We start from the raw sequence: 15,464 nt of genomic DNA, 5'->3' as shown, positions 1-15,464 counted from the left end.
GGAAAAGGAAAAATTCAGGAGCCTGAGATATTTCAGAGGAGCCAAATTAGCCCAAGTGAACTGGGCACTGTCACGTGCACCAAGAACAGAGCATCTCCCCAAAGAAACATTATATATCCACTTCACAGCTTGTCCTAAATTGTCCTCAGTCAAGAGCCTCAGTTCAATTTTTAATCTCAGGACACCATCATATTATGTGTGGATTTTTTAAATGACATTTTCCAGAGGAATGACTGAGAGTGGTAACACTGTTAATATTCTTGAAAATTGGGGTCTTAAAATCCATGATCATTCTCCCATGTTGACACAAACAGGGGCAATGGGAGCTTCTTTCTCATCACAAATTCATCACAAATGAGAGGGGAGACCATATACATAAATAGTATCCTTTTCTGTAATGATAACAGAAAGGTTCATTTTTTTCTCCTCCACCGGAAACAGGGAAACTTATTAATGAGGAAGGAGTAAGGCAGCACCAGTTTAAACAGGAATGAAAGAAGAAAGAGACCAGGTGTTTTCCTCCCAAATGATGTTATTTTCTTAGGAGAAAAGTATTGTCATATTTTGAGTGCATTTTCTGCTGCTATACAATTATCCTTCTATTTTTTATTTATATGACTGAAACAGCAATCTATGCATCAATACGAAATAAAATTAATCCTGCAGCTTTTCATTATGGGTGTCCCTGTGTTGGACCTAGATTCGGCCTATTACTGCTTGAATGGCAACACGCTTAGCCCATCCATAAAGAAGATCTTGTTCTAAAATTAAAAGTTTGCTTTTACCATCTCTCTCTTCACATTATCAAGTTTCCTACACTGATTTGTCACACCCCCACTGGCTAGACTTCTCTCAAACTAGATGAACTGAATCGTAAGATTACTCCGTGAAAACTGAAAGCCTAAAATAAATTGAGATGATTCATTCTGGAGCCCTTCGCTATTTTAAGATTTTCGGACAAGCTTCCTGGCATTCAGAAGTAAAAAACGAGCGTAACTTGGCACCTTGATTTGTTAACTCACAGAGATCTAGTCAGTCCTGCACTGAATTCATGTGGAACTCAATGATGCCAAGGTGATTACGAGGGAAAATGTTGCCACATCACTGCTAAAGTTTTGTATGTCAATTCATCATTTGTTTTTTTTTTTTTTTTTGAGATAGCTAGCATGGCAACATGATTAAAGGATACTCAAAATAGATTACATTAAGATTACCTTAACAGAATCAATTAAGAGTAATAGGATTATAATTCATGGAGCCAAAAGTAAAATTACTTTTACCATAAGTAAGCCAACCATTCCTCTGGACGTGAAGTCTAAATAATAGATCAATAAACACTATAAGGTCAAGTCATAGCCAATCTTTAAAAAGTAAACAAACTAACCAAGCACTTAAAGCATGTGCCTTCTGAGAAGTTTTTCCAGCAATGTTGATGAATTTAGACTGTTTTATCCACACTCTCATCAAGGTCTTCTCCTGACCAATGCTACATATTTGTAAGATGGTAAAACAAACCTAGTGTAAGACATTAGCTACTGAGAACTGACCATCACAGGCACTGACCCAGAGACGTGGGCTGTGCCTCCATCTTGTGGGAAAACACACATTTGACAGACCACAGGCATGACAGTAAGCTACTAAACCTGGGATCCCACACCTCAAAGTAAACAGTGTTATTTAAGTGGTATATTATGACAATGGAACAACCATCTGAACATAACCAGTACTAAAATTCTTTTTTAATGTCTTTTGCAAGCAATCTCTACATGTTGGTATGTTTTACATTGCTATAAAAAAATACCTGAAGCTGGGTCATTTATAAAGAAAAGATGTTTATTTGGCCTATTGTTCTGTAGGTGGTACAAGAAGCATGGTGTCAGTATGTGGGCTTCAGGGAGCTTCCATTCATGCCAGAAGGTGAAGGGGAGCAGGCATCACATGACAAGAGAGGAGGAAGATTGAAGGGAACAAGGTGCTAGGCTCTTTTGAACAATCAGATTTCACAGGAACGAATAGAGGGAGAACCCACTCATTACTGCAAGGATGGCACCAAGGTGGTCATGAGGTCCGCCCCCATAACCCAAACACCTCCCACTAGATCTCAGCTCCAACATGGGGATCAAATTTCAACATGAGATTTGGAGGGGGCAAATATCCAAACCATCACATTCCGTTTTTGCAAAGTATATTCAAAATATCCCATAAGCCAAAACCTAGGTTGGTTTTCTCAACACTCATAACAGTATAGCTAACACCTATACAGTACCTACATGTGCCAGATACCCTTCTTAGTGATTTATGTATATTAAGTCATTTAACTCAAACTAACTCCACCTGTATTATTGCAACCAAATTCTGGTGCTTGGTTGATTGTCAAGAATACTGTCTTTAAGCAAATGGTTCCTTATTCTAGGCCCTGCCCTTTAAAAGGCCTTAGTCTACCCCTTCTCCAGCCATGTGCTTCACATATCCATAGTATCTAAAGAACCAGGAGAACATGCCCACCAGAGCCCATACTTCCAGATACAATCTTAGTACCTGAGATCTGAGACTCTCTACCTACACATCATAGAGCCTGCTTCCCAGACCTGAGCAGGTCTGTTCCCTTGGAGCTGATAGTTGTTGAATGGACGTACTGAAATGGATGTGAATAAATTATTTAATTAATTGATTAGCACATAAACATTAGTGCATGATTTTTTGAGAATCTCTTGTGATTGCCAAGAGAATTTTTTTATTTTGCCTCCTGATTTCTTATCTCTTTTCTGGAAAAGAGAGGCTGTCAGTTAAATTCCAATTAGGCAGTGTACTACAAATTACAATACAAAAAGTGGCACTCAATGGAAACAAATCTGTGACAGTGGCATTTTGTCTGAGGATTTAAAATTCTTTCAAAACTTGATTTGAAAAAAAAAAGTTTAATTCTTAAATACTTGACTCTTTACAGATAAGGGATCCTCTTCCAATAACATTTCATTATGCTTTTCAAAAAATACTCCCAGTATTTTCAGTTAGCAGACAAAATAACCAAATTTCTAAATACCTTTCTGTTCTTTGGCCTCCTGCGGTAGATGCAATATTTTGTCTCTTAGTCATTCAGTCAGGGTCCTTCCTGATAGTTTCATGACTTAATTACAGTGATTATATCATGTTTATAGACTATGCCTGCCCAGGACAGTGCAAGCTTTTATATCACACCCTTAACAGGGAAGAATCAATGGGTATGCTCACTGGATACAAATCAACTAATGAGCTACAACTGTGAAGCAGGACGCTTTTCTGAGAAAACATATAACATCATTAGTTCAGGAGACTGTATCTCATACAGCAAGACTGGGTGTCTGCTTTTCAACCCAGAGACTTCAAACAGACCTAATAGATCTTTTAGTCTTCATTTAAGGAAAGTTCAGGGTACAGAAGCCAGCATCCCTTGTTTTTTCTTATCACTATGACAAGTAGTAGCAATCTAGTGGGGAAAAAAAATGCCAGGAGAGTATCATGAAACTAGCTGCACTCAAATACAAAAATGGGAATTTTTTTCTTTCTTGGATTTGCTTCGTACCTTGGAGGCAACCAGCTAATTTATATATGCCCAAACCTAGACCCAGATTCAAGACCTCCCTGTTCCAAGTTGCTGGGAAGACTATCACAGCGTATATTAGAGCAGGGCTTCTCAACCAGGAGGGATTCTGCACACCCAGAGAATACGTGGCCATGTCTGGAGACATTTTTGCTGGTCATAACTCCAAGTAGGAGGAGAGGGTCAAACTGATATCTAGTTAACAGCCCACAATGCACAAGACAGCCCCCCACAGCAAAGAATTGTCCATCTCAAAATGCCAATAGTGCCAAAGTTGAGAAATGCTGTTTTAGAAGGACAAAGTCATGGTGAAAACAATGCAGAATGCTGCTAGTGTTGAGACATGAATGGTTTCCCCTTTCAGGTGTTCCTACCCACATACCCCAAGACACACTTAGATTGTTTATGGAGTCAGGCTGGGACCACACAAATTGAACTTGTGGGTGGTGCAGAATTAAATATAATTCTGTGTTACCACAGAATACCTTTCCCTATGGAGATCAAAATGCTTTTCAGAGAGAGTTATTCCATGGGGAGAGGGAACTGAGAGTCGCAGGGATCCATATTTCACAGATGAGAAAACAGGAGGCCAGGAGAGGTTATCATTTGCTCAAGGTTATTCCATGAATCATATTCAGAGCTCAGGAAATGAAGAGAGGCCAGACACAGGAGAGAATTCTGAAAGAATGTAAAAGGACAGAAAATGATCTTGGTTGTATGTCATTTTGGTAACACAAATCTTTTCTATATCCTGAGCTCCCGGTGTCAAGAAAAGCAAGGTCTCCTGTACGGGACAGCTTGTGGGTTTCTCCCCAGAAGCAGCAGCCCCTGAGGGATCCCACATCTCCTCCCTGCTAGCCAAAGTGTCCTCACCTGACAAACCCAATTCCCAGGGCTATTCTGCAGATGTTTATACTGTCAGCTGATTTAATGGACTGCAGAAATGAGTGGGTCTGTTCGTTAAAATAGTCATCATAATGAAAAAGATGGGCGACATCTGCCCTTATTTTCTGTCAGTCTGTCACATCTATATAGCTCCTTCTGATCAATCACTGTGGTATGCATTATGTAAACACCAAAGATGAAATGTCAGCCTATGTATCTAATTGTTCTTGTGAGCCTTATGGGAAGATGACTGGTGGGCCCTGCTGTTTCCCTTTATAACCAGCATTAATTGGCACCTTTGTTATCTAGCCATGGAGAGCCTAATTGGAATGGTTTTAAGGCTCCAGTAATGTTTTTAATGGGAAACATGATTCAGGATGATTTTTACTAAATCTAAAAGTGCAGGGAAATCTCACAAACTCTATGATCCCAGTAATATTTGATCAAGAATGTTCACGGACACCAGGTCTCGTATATTTGCTCATAAGGTAAAGAGGAATCCAAAAAAGCCTGGAAGAGAACACTTTCTATTTTCACCTAAGAAACAAAGGTACCCAGTAGAAAGAAGGGAAGCATATTCCCAGATAACTGAGGCATACAAAGTGAAGGGGTCATTCTCTCCCACCAATTCCTGGGCTACTTTGGGTAACACGCATTTGTCTATCTTCAGGGGCGGGATCATGATATAAGAATGGACTTTGTCATCAAATACCCTACTGGGCCATGAATCTTCCTTAAGTATCTCCAGTAACAAAATTTATGTTTCTTCTTTAATATTTTCAATGAGGAGGCATTCACTGCTTTCCAGGATTCCATTTAGATGGGAGTCATTTAAAAGGAAAAAAGATGCAAACCCTGAAATATCTCAGTGCATTCAGCATAACATAAACAGTATTACTAAGAATTTTCTATCTATAAATACAAACTCTCTTGTCCAACTTACTTAAAGTGAAAAAAATTTTGAAGCTGCCTTCAAGTCCCCATAATCAAATTTTTGTCATATTTGCAAATATACACAGTATATGAATTAACTTATTTTCATCCTGGAGGACAAGTAATTTTTAACCTACCCTGTGCTAAGAGAAAAGATTTCCCTACCCTCAAATTAGGTTCTGTCCCGTCCTACACACAAGAAAGCTGTGAATGCAATGGCAGTGCAAAACCTACAACCAAGATAAAACTCAATACTGAAAATTCCAAACTTCCACTTGGTTCCATATTCAATATGATCCATGTATGATTATTGGAAATAAATGGCTACATAAAGTGGCTGCAACAAATAAAATGAGGTAAATGGCAAATGAGACCACCTATGATATATGAAATAAAAGTTTATTTTCTCATGCAAGATAAACTATAATGATTATATGAGACAGCTGGGGGTTCTCTTGTGTTCCATTTAAATGGAACTTCAGACATGAATAGAGCTGTGTCTCTTAGTTCTATATTTACTTAAAGAAGGATAACAAGACGCTACCATATTGCCCCTAGGTTTTCTCTCCTTGTTTATTTGAAAAAGTGCAAGCAATCCATTAAGGTTAAAGAGATAACATTAAGGAATGCAGCTGCGATGGTTGTACAGTAGATTACTCTGGCCTGAGCTTAATCTAGGGACTTGTTTAAAAGAGCTTTTCAATTTTAATTAAAATGAAATGGGCCCTGGAAGAAAATGCATCTCCTCCAGCGAGGATTGTATTCAGCTTGTTCTCTGTAATTTTGCCCATCACACTGTTGGTTGTTGCTTTTTCCACCGCTCTTAAATGGTGTCTAAATTGACCGGCTCTGTTGCCAAGGAAACGGACAGGACAATGCTAATAGAAGCTACTTAGGACACACTGTGAAAAGCTTAGAAATAAAATTGTTTGACATGAAAGGCACCGTGTCAGCAGCCAGGCAACTCTGTTAAAGGCTGTACTAAGCAGAAGATAGGTATATGTCTCCCCTCCTCTTTTCCCTCAAAATCTCTTCTAGAAAATGGATTCTGTCCTAGGAGCTTGGACAGCTTTTCCTATCACAATCACTTTATCTTTCTAACTCAAAGTAGAGAAAAATCTTTATGTTGTGGTGTTGAAACACCCAGAATAGACTTCAATTTATACCCATGNTGTTGCCAAGGAAACGGACAGGACAATGCTAATAGAAGCTACTTAGGACACACTGTGAAAAGCTTAGAAATAAAATTGTTTGACATGAAAGGCACCGTGTCAGCAGCCAGGCAACTCTGTTAAAGGCTGTACTAAGCAGAAGATAGGTATATGTCTCCCCTCCTCTTTTCCCTCAAAATCTCTTCTAGAAAATGGATTCTGTCCTAGGAGCTTGGACAGCTTTTCCTATCACAATCACTTTATCTTTCTAACTCAAAGTAGAGAAAAATCTTTATGTTGTGGTGTTGAAACACCCAGAATAGACTTCAATTTATACCCATGGAAATGAGCTGCTTTTTTTTTTTTTTTTTTCTTTCTAACAACAAAGTCCTTTCATCTCATGAATAAATTGCAAATATTCTTCTGAATTTTCTAAGATTGTTAATTAAAATCCACTTGATTTAAGCTGCTTCTCCCATTTTGCACTCACAAACCATAAATTATGGAGGAGGTCAAAGAATGAATGGCAATTTGACATGAAGAGGTTGATTTATTGCTTCAGAAGGAGTTTTATACCAGATGTGGCAGGAGTCATAAATTAAATGCTAAATGTTATGTATTATTATGCTTTCAGGAATATAAATGTGTCTAAAATGCTATGCAGGTGGAATGATAAAAATATGAATCTACTCTCCTGGCAATTTTAAAAGGCCCTTTAAAGCTGTCAAAAAGAAAATAAGCTGAAAAACAATCTAGACGACCCCTTAGATGCCTTTTACAGCCTGCCCCTGGTTTATAAAAGCAACCTCCTCCTGTAATATGCTGGACATTGGCTTGTGGTGGCTTGGGTGGAAAAGAGCTAAAGAATCCTTTCATCTGAGAAAAAAAGAGAGAAAGTGAGATAGAAAAGAAAAAGGTCCAGAGAGATCTGTGTTTCTGTGACATTATGACATGCATCCAGATAATTATTTCTCATCCATCCCTCTACAGATGACCATAATTTAATTTATCAACCATCATTTGAAAGCCAATCTGGACACAATAAAGCTTGCCTAACTTCACCTAGCAGCTTCAGTGGCTATAATTACTGAGTTTTAAAATATAAAAACAGGAAAAGCTTCAGGTATATGAAAGCTTGGAGCCGGAAATAACAGCAGTAGAAAAATTCACTGCAGGGACAGAAGTTGTGAACAGAAGGACTCAGTTTGAGGTGGAAACCCATTCTGATCTTGCAGTTGAGTGGTAGAACTCAAAGCAAAGGCCAATAGCTAAAGCCCAGGGTTACAGTCCTTCTGGGCACAACTGTGGAAGAGCTGGTTTGTCTGACTCCAGCATCCTTTTTCCCATGACTCTATCCCCATCTCCTAATTCCCCACCCCTTCAAGGCCCAGATAAACAGTCTCCATTTGTTCAGGACTTCAACAGAGATATTCCACTCAGGCCTGCTTCTGCCAGGTTTGAAAATCACCTCCCTGTCTAGCGTGCACCCCAGCACCATGGGGAGTAGACAGGCAGCTTCGTCCTTGACATCCATGTGGAACATTAGCCCCACTGGCAGGGGCTCCACCTGGTGCCTGTGCACCATGCTCATCTAATGTTCACCTGGTCCCTGGTGAGAAAAGCCCCCTGATATGGTTTGGCTCTGTGTTCCCACTCAAATCTCTGCTTGAATTGTAATAATCTCCACGTGTTAAGGGCAGGACCAGGTGGAGATAACTGATAACTAAATCATGGTGATGGGTCCCCCATGCTGTTCTCGTGATAATGAGTGAGTTCTCATGAGATCTGATCATTTGATAAGGGGCTTTTCCCCCATTTCACTCTGCACTACTCTCTCCTGCCACCATGTGAGGAAGAACATGTTTGCTTTCCCTTCCACCATGATTGTAAGTTTCCTGAGGTCTCCCTAGCTAGGCAGAACTGTGAGTCAATTAAACTTCTTTCCTTTATAAATTACCCAGTCTCAGGTATGTCCTTATAGCAGCGTAAGAACAGACTTATACACTCCCTGAGCAAAACAGGTAAAAAAAATGGCCATTTTCCTGAGTCATCTCAGAAGTCTCTGCCATGACTCCTCAGTGGATGCACTTGCTGCCTCTACCCTGCTAGAGAATGGCCTCATGAAAGACATGGGCCCGTTGCACCATGCACAAGGAACAAAACCACAGAGATTGAGAGTGCATGTTTTAAAGAACACTCTGAAGGAAAGTAAGGGTCTCCCAGGCATTTGGTGCTTTCAGAATGGTTGCCAGATTTAACAAATTTAAATACAGGACACCCAGGTGAATTTGAATTTCAGAAAATGAGGAATAATTTGTTAGTATCACTATGTCCTATGCAATACTATGGACATATGTATACTATTTTTGAAAAGTTTAAAAGACAATGTCATTGTTTAAATACAAATTTAACCAGGTGTCCTGTATTTTTTCTAGCAACTCCAGGTCTAAGGCAATGCCATTTAACTTAAGATGATCACTGCATCATATCAGAAATAGTTGGCAGCATCTTGATGAACATCTCCATTTCACAGCCACCAGGCAACCATCACTCTAGCATCAAGCTTCTGCTCCAAAGAAAATCGTATTTCTAGTAATTCCCACCACCAAATCAATCAGCTCATGGCTCAGGTATAGTGTGGGAAAACTGAATCAGGAAACTAGGATAAAGCTCAAAAGTCTAGGAAAAAAGAAGAGCTACTTATACCACAAGTTTTTCAGAGAGCCATCAAACTTTCCTCTCTTTGAACAACGTGGTAATAAATGACCAGGCACAAAAGGCAAATGCTAGGTCGGGCCAGGAAACACAATAGTAGCCCCCTCAATCTGTGTCCCCGCATCATTTCTCACCAGCTCCAATGAAGGTCATTATGACAGACCTTGTTCAGTGCTGACTTTGTTTGGGATCCCAAAAATAAAAGAAGGGGAGACATTCTATTCCACACACATACGCCATCTTGTCAACACCCAACAAGAACTATGTGTTCAAAAAGAAATTCCCTAAAAGGACACCTGCCAAAACAAATTCAGAAAATCTCTTTTCAGGTCCCTATAAGAAAAAAGTAAGCTTCCCTTTTAAAGGCCCTTCTCCATTCCTCGGAATATTTAACATAGATTTTCCATATTATCCAACAAGTCCACTCTCAGTTATATATTCAAAAAAATTGAAAACAGGAACTCAAACAGATTTGTACACCAGTATTCACTGAATCATTATTACCAAATATCCCAATATGGGAAACAACCAGGATGTTCATCAATAGATAGATGGATAAACAAAATGTGATATATCCATAGACTGGAATATTATTTATCCCAAAAAAGATATAAAAGTCTGATATGTGCCACAACATGAATAACCTGAAAAATATCACACTAAGTGAAAGAAACCAGACACAAAGGGATAAGTATCATATGACTCCATTTATACAAGGTATCTAGAATCAGCAAATTCACAGACAGAAAGTAGAATCGCAGTTACCAAAGAGTGGGAAAAGAAGGGTATGAGAGGGTTATTGCTTAATGGTACAGAGTATCTGGAATGATTTTTAAAAAGTTTTGGAAATTGATAATGGTGATGGTTACAAAAAAAAAAAATTTAAATAAAGTAAACCATTCTTGCTTTGGGAACAGAAAAATGCTTGTGGCCTCCTCAGCATCCTAAAACCCCTCGTCCTTTCTATAACAGATCTCATACCCAAGGACTCTGGACACATCTGACCATTGTCATAGAAATGTAGCCTCTGTCTGTAAACACAGAACGAGACTATTTAATGCAGCTAGAAGAGATACACACAGACCTGCCTTTCCTACTGCCAGGACCAACTGAAGAAGCTGAAGGACAGGTCCCCAGGCCTGCATGGCTTTTGTTCTAGAACCTAAGAACAGAGTGGAGCAAAGTGTACATGATCTGTCCTGTCTGTGCCTACTTGCACCCTTGACTGTCACAGACTCTCTGTCTCTCAGCTGGCTGTGCTATGCTCCATGCTCCATGCTCCATGGTGGCATTACAGTGAGGCTTCCATAACTGTCTTTGCCACTCGGTTGTGAGCCTGCTTTCTCTTAAAATATTCATCAAAACAGTGATATTGTTGTCATTCTTTCTTTTAGAATCACCATTTCCACATTTCTCTTGGTGTCCAAATTAACTTTCCTAGGAGAATATACCTGAGCCTTCTTATATCAAAGAAACTCCTGATGCTGCAAGATCCATCTGTAATATGAAAATAATTTTATAATAGCCAGTGATAAATTCACTTATATGGCACCAACGAGATACTAAAATGAATTTGTATTGTTTCCCTTTCTAGAAGTGTGTTTTTCTCCGTTGTTTTCAGCTGTTTGGAACAAAGGAATGTTTCTTGTACCTTTTCTCAGCAAGTTTAATCGTTTAACTATGGCTTCCTCCCAAATAAGAATCGATAGGTAATTGCATTGACCATTTACAGAGTTCGAAAGCAATATTAGTGCATATATTCATTGTATATGCACCGTAAATATTCACTCCCCTGTTGTTCTGCTCCTAACCAATGATTAAGATGAGTTGGATACATTTATTCACATTCAGGTACAAATGAGTGCAAAGTGTAACGTGTGATCTCTCCCATGGGGTATTTGCAATTTAAATTCTCATGCCAAAGAATAAATCATGAGTAGGGACTTTTGCAATAGTAGGCATTCAATAAATATAATTAATAACTGTTTATATATAAATTATTCCACCATAAAGGGACAAAACATAGGGGAAAAAGTTATATTCAAGCAGTTTCACAAACAGTCACACGAGCTTCTGCTCAGTTCAGCTTTTGTACACACAAAACCTAGCCATAATGTAGTAAGAAACCCTAAGACTAACTTCCTCATTCATTCTTTGTTCTCATCTCTTGCATGGATATGAGAATTTTCAGATGCAAACAGCCATCATCATCATTCCTCCTTCCAAGTTCAGTTCATAGTTTACTGAACTTTAATGTGTAACTCCTAAGAATTTCAGAATGAAAAACAAACAAATGCATCCATCCTCATTACTTCATAGTTAAATCGTATGTTATGCTTATTGCCACCATCACAACCTTTGCAAGTTCTGACGGTTTCCAGACTGCTTAGCATTTGAAAAAAGTGACTTCTTTGGATGCTAAATTATCCATAGCTTTAAATCTTAAGCATAGATACAACGGGCTGTGATTTTAAAAGATAGAAAACTTGTTAAGAGAATTCTGGTTAAAAATAGTGAACACATACATTTAACTCCTCTTCCTGCCAAATTATACTGAAACAACAGTGAAGATATTTAAGAATGAAAAGGAAGAGGAGGAGGGGAGAAGGAGAAGAGGAGAAGAAAAGAGGAGGAAGAGGAGGAAGAGGAGAAGCAGATAGCAGAAAAGATAAACAAAATTTTGAACAATGTAAAGTCTATAGTTGTAGCTCATTTATTAGATCCAAGGAAATCTGAGTTGAGCCACTGTATGTGGTTGTGCATGTTGCATGCTTCACAACATCAGGGCGCCATTTACAAATGTTGCTATTCACAAAGAGTTCACCCACAGTGGTGCAATACAAAGTATTTAGGACTTCATGTGGAGACCTAAAGACCAGTTCTAAGCTGGCAGTGAGAAGAGCTGAGAATTAACCTGATATCAACACAGGAATAAAAGAATTCCTAAAAGTATAAGGAACTGGTACCATCAGGCAACTCTGTAAGTAGGGATAAAGATGAGCTCAAACTAGAAAGATAGTTAAAAGTCTATTTCACAGCTCAACTCCCTTTCTACTAGAAAGCTATAGGTTTATTCTATGGGAAAGGTAGAGCACAAAGTTTCTGGACTGGAGGACACCAAACACAGCTAAGATTAGGGATAAAAGACTTAAAGAGATTGAGTGAATGTGTATACACTAACTATTGAGACCCTCTTTTTGTTCTCCACTTCATCTCCCAGAATTCTGGTAGCAAGGTCTATGCTTCTAAGCAAGAGATGAGGAGAACATTCTTTGGAACATCTAACTATTCCAAAAGGGAAATGTTTTTTTAAAAAATTAAATATAATAGCATAAAGTATCCAAAATATTGCCCAGGTAGGTAACTCTACTGTGAATACCATGGATCACAAGATTCACTATGTACACACAGCAGCCATCAACTTTTTATAGCAGTATTGCCATTATCTGCAGGGGATACATTCCAAGACCCCTAGCGGATGCCTGAAACTATGGGTGGTACCAAACCCCATATATACTATGTTTTTCCTATACGTACATACTATAATAAAGTTTAATTTATGAATTAGGCACAGTAAGAGATTAACAACAATAAAATAGAACAATATACGGTCATAAAAATTATGTGAACATGGTCTCTCTCTCTCTTTCAAAATATCTAATTTTTCTGTACTCACCCTTCTTCTTGTGATCTGTAGATCTGATAGCTGAGACAACAAAGCGACTCATGGGGGGTAATGTATACAGTGTGGATACTTTTGACAAATGGAGGATTAATGTCCTTTGCAAAACAAAGCAGAATAGTGCAAGATTTCTTCATGCCATTCAGAAAGGTGTGCAATTTAAAACTTCCGAATTGTTTATTTCCAAAATTTTCCAATTATTTTCAGACTGTAGTTGACATGGGTAACTAAAACTGCAGAAAATAAAACCATGGATAAGGACAGACTACTATATTTCCTTATTCCTAAATATAAGCAAATAGTAATGATCCTCAGATATTTAAAGAAAGCATCTGAGAAAAAATACAGAGGCGAACATCAACAAATGAGAAAACAATGAAGAAAACAGAGATTTTGCCCTAGGAGGTAAGCCTTCAGAAGGTCCTGCCTGATGAAAGTGCCTTTGGTTATCCAGGGGACTTGGACCACTCCAGAGAGTTGAATAATGCAGTTTATATTAGGAGCTTTGGATCATGTGCTCTACCTCCAGAGAAGCTGGGGACTGTATGGGCAGCCAACTATGTTTCCATGACTGAGCACCAGCAACAACTCTGGACATGAAAGCTTGGTTGAGCTTCCTTGGTTGTCAGTCCGTATGTGTATTGTTCCACACTGTTACCAGGAAGCGTTGACACTGCCCATGACTCCACTGGGCGAGGACAACTGGAAGTTCCATGTTTGGAAGTTTCCTGGACTGTGGCCCACATGTCTCTTCTTTTGGCTGACTTTGATCTGTATCATTTCACTGTAATAAACCATAACTGTGAGTATAACAGCATCTGTGAATGTTATGATTCCTCCTAGCAAATTGTTGACACTTAGGATGGTCGTGTGGAGTCCCAGATTTGATGTTAGTGCCAAAAATGAGGGCGATCTTGTGGACAGCTCCCTAACCTGTACACAGAAAGAATAAATTTTCATAAAATCTTGTTGGCCGGGTGCAGTGGCTCACGCCTGTAATCCCAGCACTTTGGGAGGCCGAGGCAGGTGGATCACAAGGTCAGGAGTTTGAGACCAGCCTGGCCAACATGGTGAAAGCACGTCTCTACTAAAAATACACAAATTAGCCAGATGTGATGGCGGGCTCCTGTAATCCCAGTTACTTGGGAGGCTGAGGCAGGAGAATTGCTTGAAACTGGGAGGCAGAGGTTACAGTGAGCCAAGATCACATCCCTGCACTCCAGCCTGTGTGAGAGTGAAACTCTGTCTCAAAAGAAAAAAAAACAAACCTATTATTAATTCCTCCGAGAGATAAAAGAGATATTGTATCCATGAAAGAGGAAAAGGATGTTATAGAAAGGAATATTCCGATAACATAAAATATACTCTTTGATATTAAAATAATAACATAAAATAGAAAATTTCCATTAAAAATTAAGAGATTACGTTGTGGAATTATATTACTGTGAAATTTCAGAACCTTGGAGAAAAAGAAGAGATGCTACTAACTTTCAGAGAGAAAAAAATTAGATTGTATTTAAAGGACTTAATAATCATTTGTTTTAAAAAGTCAATGGATTAATGCCTTTAAATTTCTGAGAGAACGGAGCCTCTGTTGGCCAATAATGCAATTTAAGCATCAAATACATAATGGCAGCAATTGATTAAAATACAATTCAATATTTTAAAAGTCATTAGTTCAACATGCTACTCAAACAAAATATAAAAAATATTATTTGACAATATAAGAGGTTTCCAAGGCACCACTCATTACTCTGAAAACTCCTAGTTAAATGGAAAACATTGTCTTGCTCTCCTAGTATGAACCGTATACCCCTCCTGAATGAGAAAGTCTTTCAGTCAGAAGATTTTGAACTAATATATAAATAGAAAGGATATAATTAGAAAATCACCACCTTGCCACCCCTGTAATGTGATTACTGATTTAGACAATTATAGTCAATTGATTTTAAAAACACTAGGTGAAAAATTGATGGAGATCTTTGCAAAGAAGAGAGCAAACTATCACGACTCGAGCCGCTGCTCAATTTTAGGATAACTAAAAGTGAGAGGCTCCTACCACCAATGAAACAGTCTGGGGAAACAATTGAACCAGAATCTGATTAAGGCTTTAAATGTAACTAACCTCTGATCTATGGGAAATACAGAAACAAGTTAAACCACGAAGAGGCAATCAGCCACATCCAGATCATGAATTTACTCCGTACCAAACCCAAGTAACATTCTGTTACTTCAATAAATCAATGGCATGGGGAGAAAGGATAGGAATATGCGGAAAGAGGAGATTTGGGGGATTAAAAGAGACTTCAGAAACATAACAAAGTAGAAATTGTTTGGATCTTGACTCAGATAAAGCAGGTGTAAAAGATATTTATAGACAATCAGAGAAAATTGAATTTGAACCTGTTTTTGGATGACAAAAAGGAACTATTATTTTGTTAGATGTGATAATGGCATTGTGCTTATGTAAGACAATGCCCTTTGTGTTCTTTTTTTTTTTTTTTTTTTTTTTTTTTTT

Source organism: Rhinopithecus bieti, unplaced genomic scaffold (genome assembly GCF_001698545.2).
Source record: "Rhinopithecus bieti isolate Rb0 unplaced genomic scaffold, ASM169854v2 scaffold_11110, whole genome shotgun sequence".
Lineage (NCBI taxonomy): Eukaryota > Metazoa > Chordata > Mammalia > Primates > Cercopithecidae > Rhinopithecus > Rhinopithecus bieti.
This window is presented reverse-complemented; position numbering follows the sequence as displayed.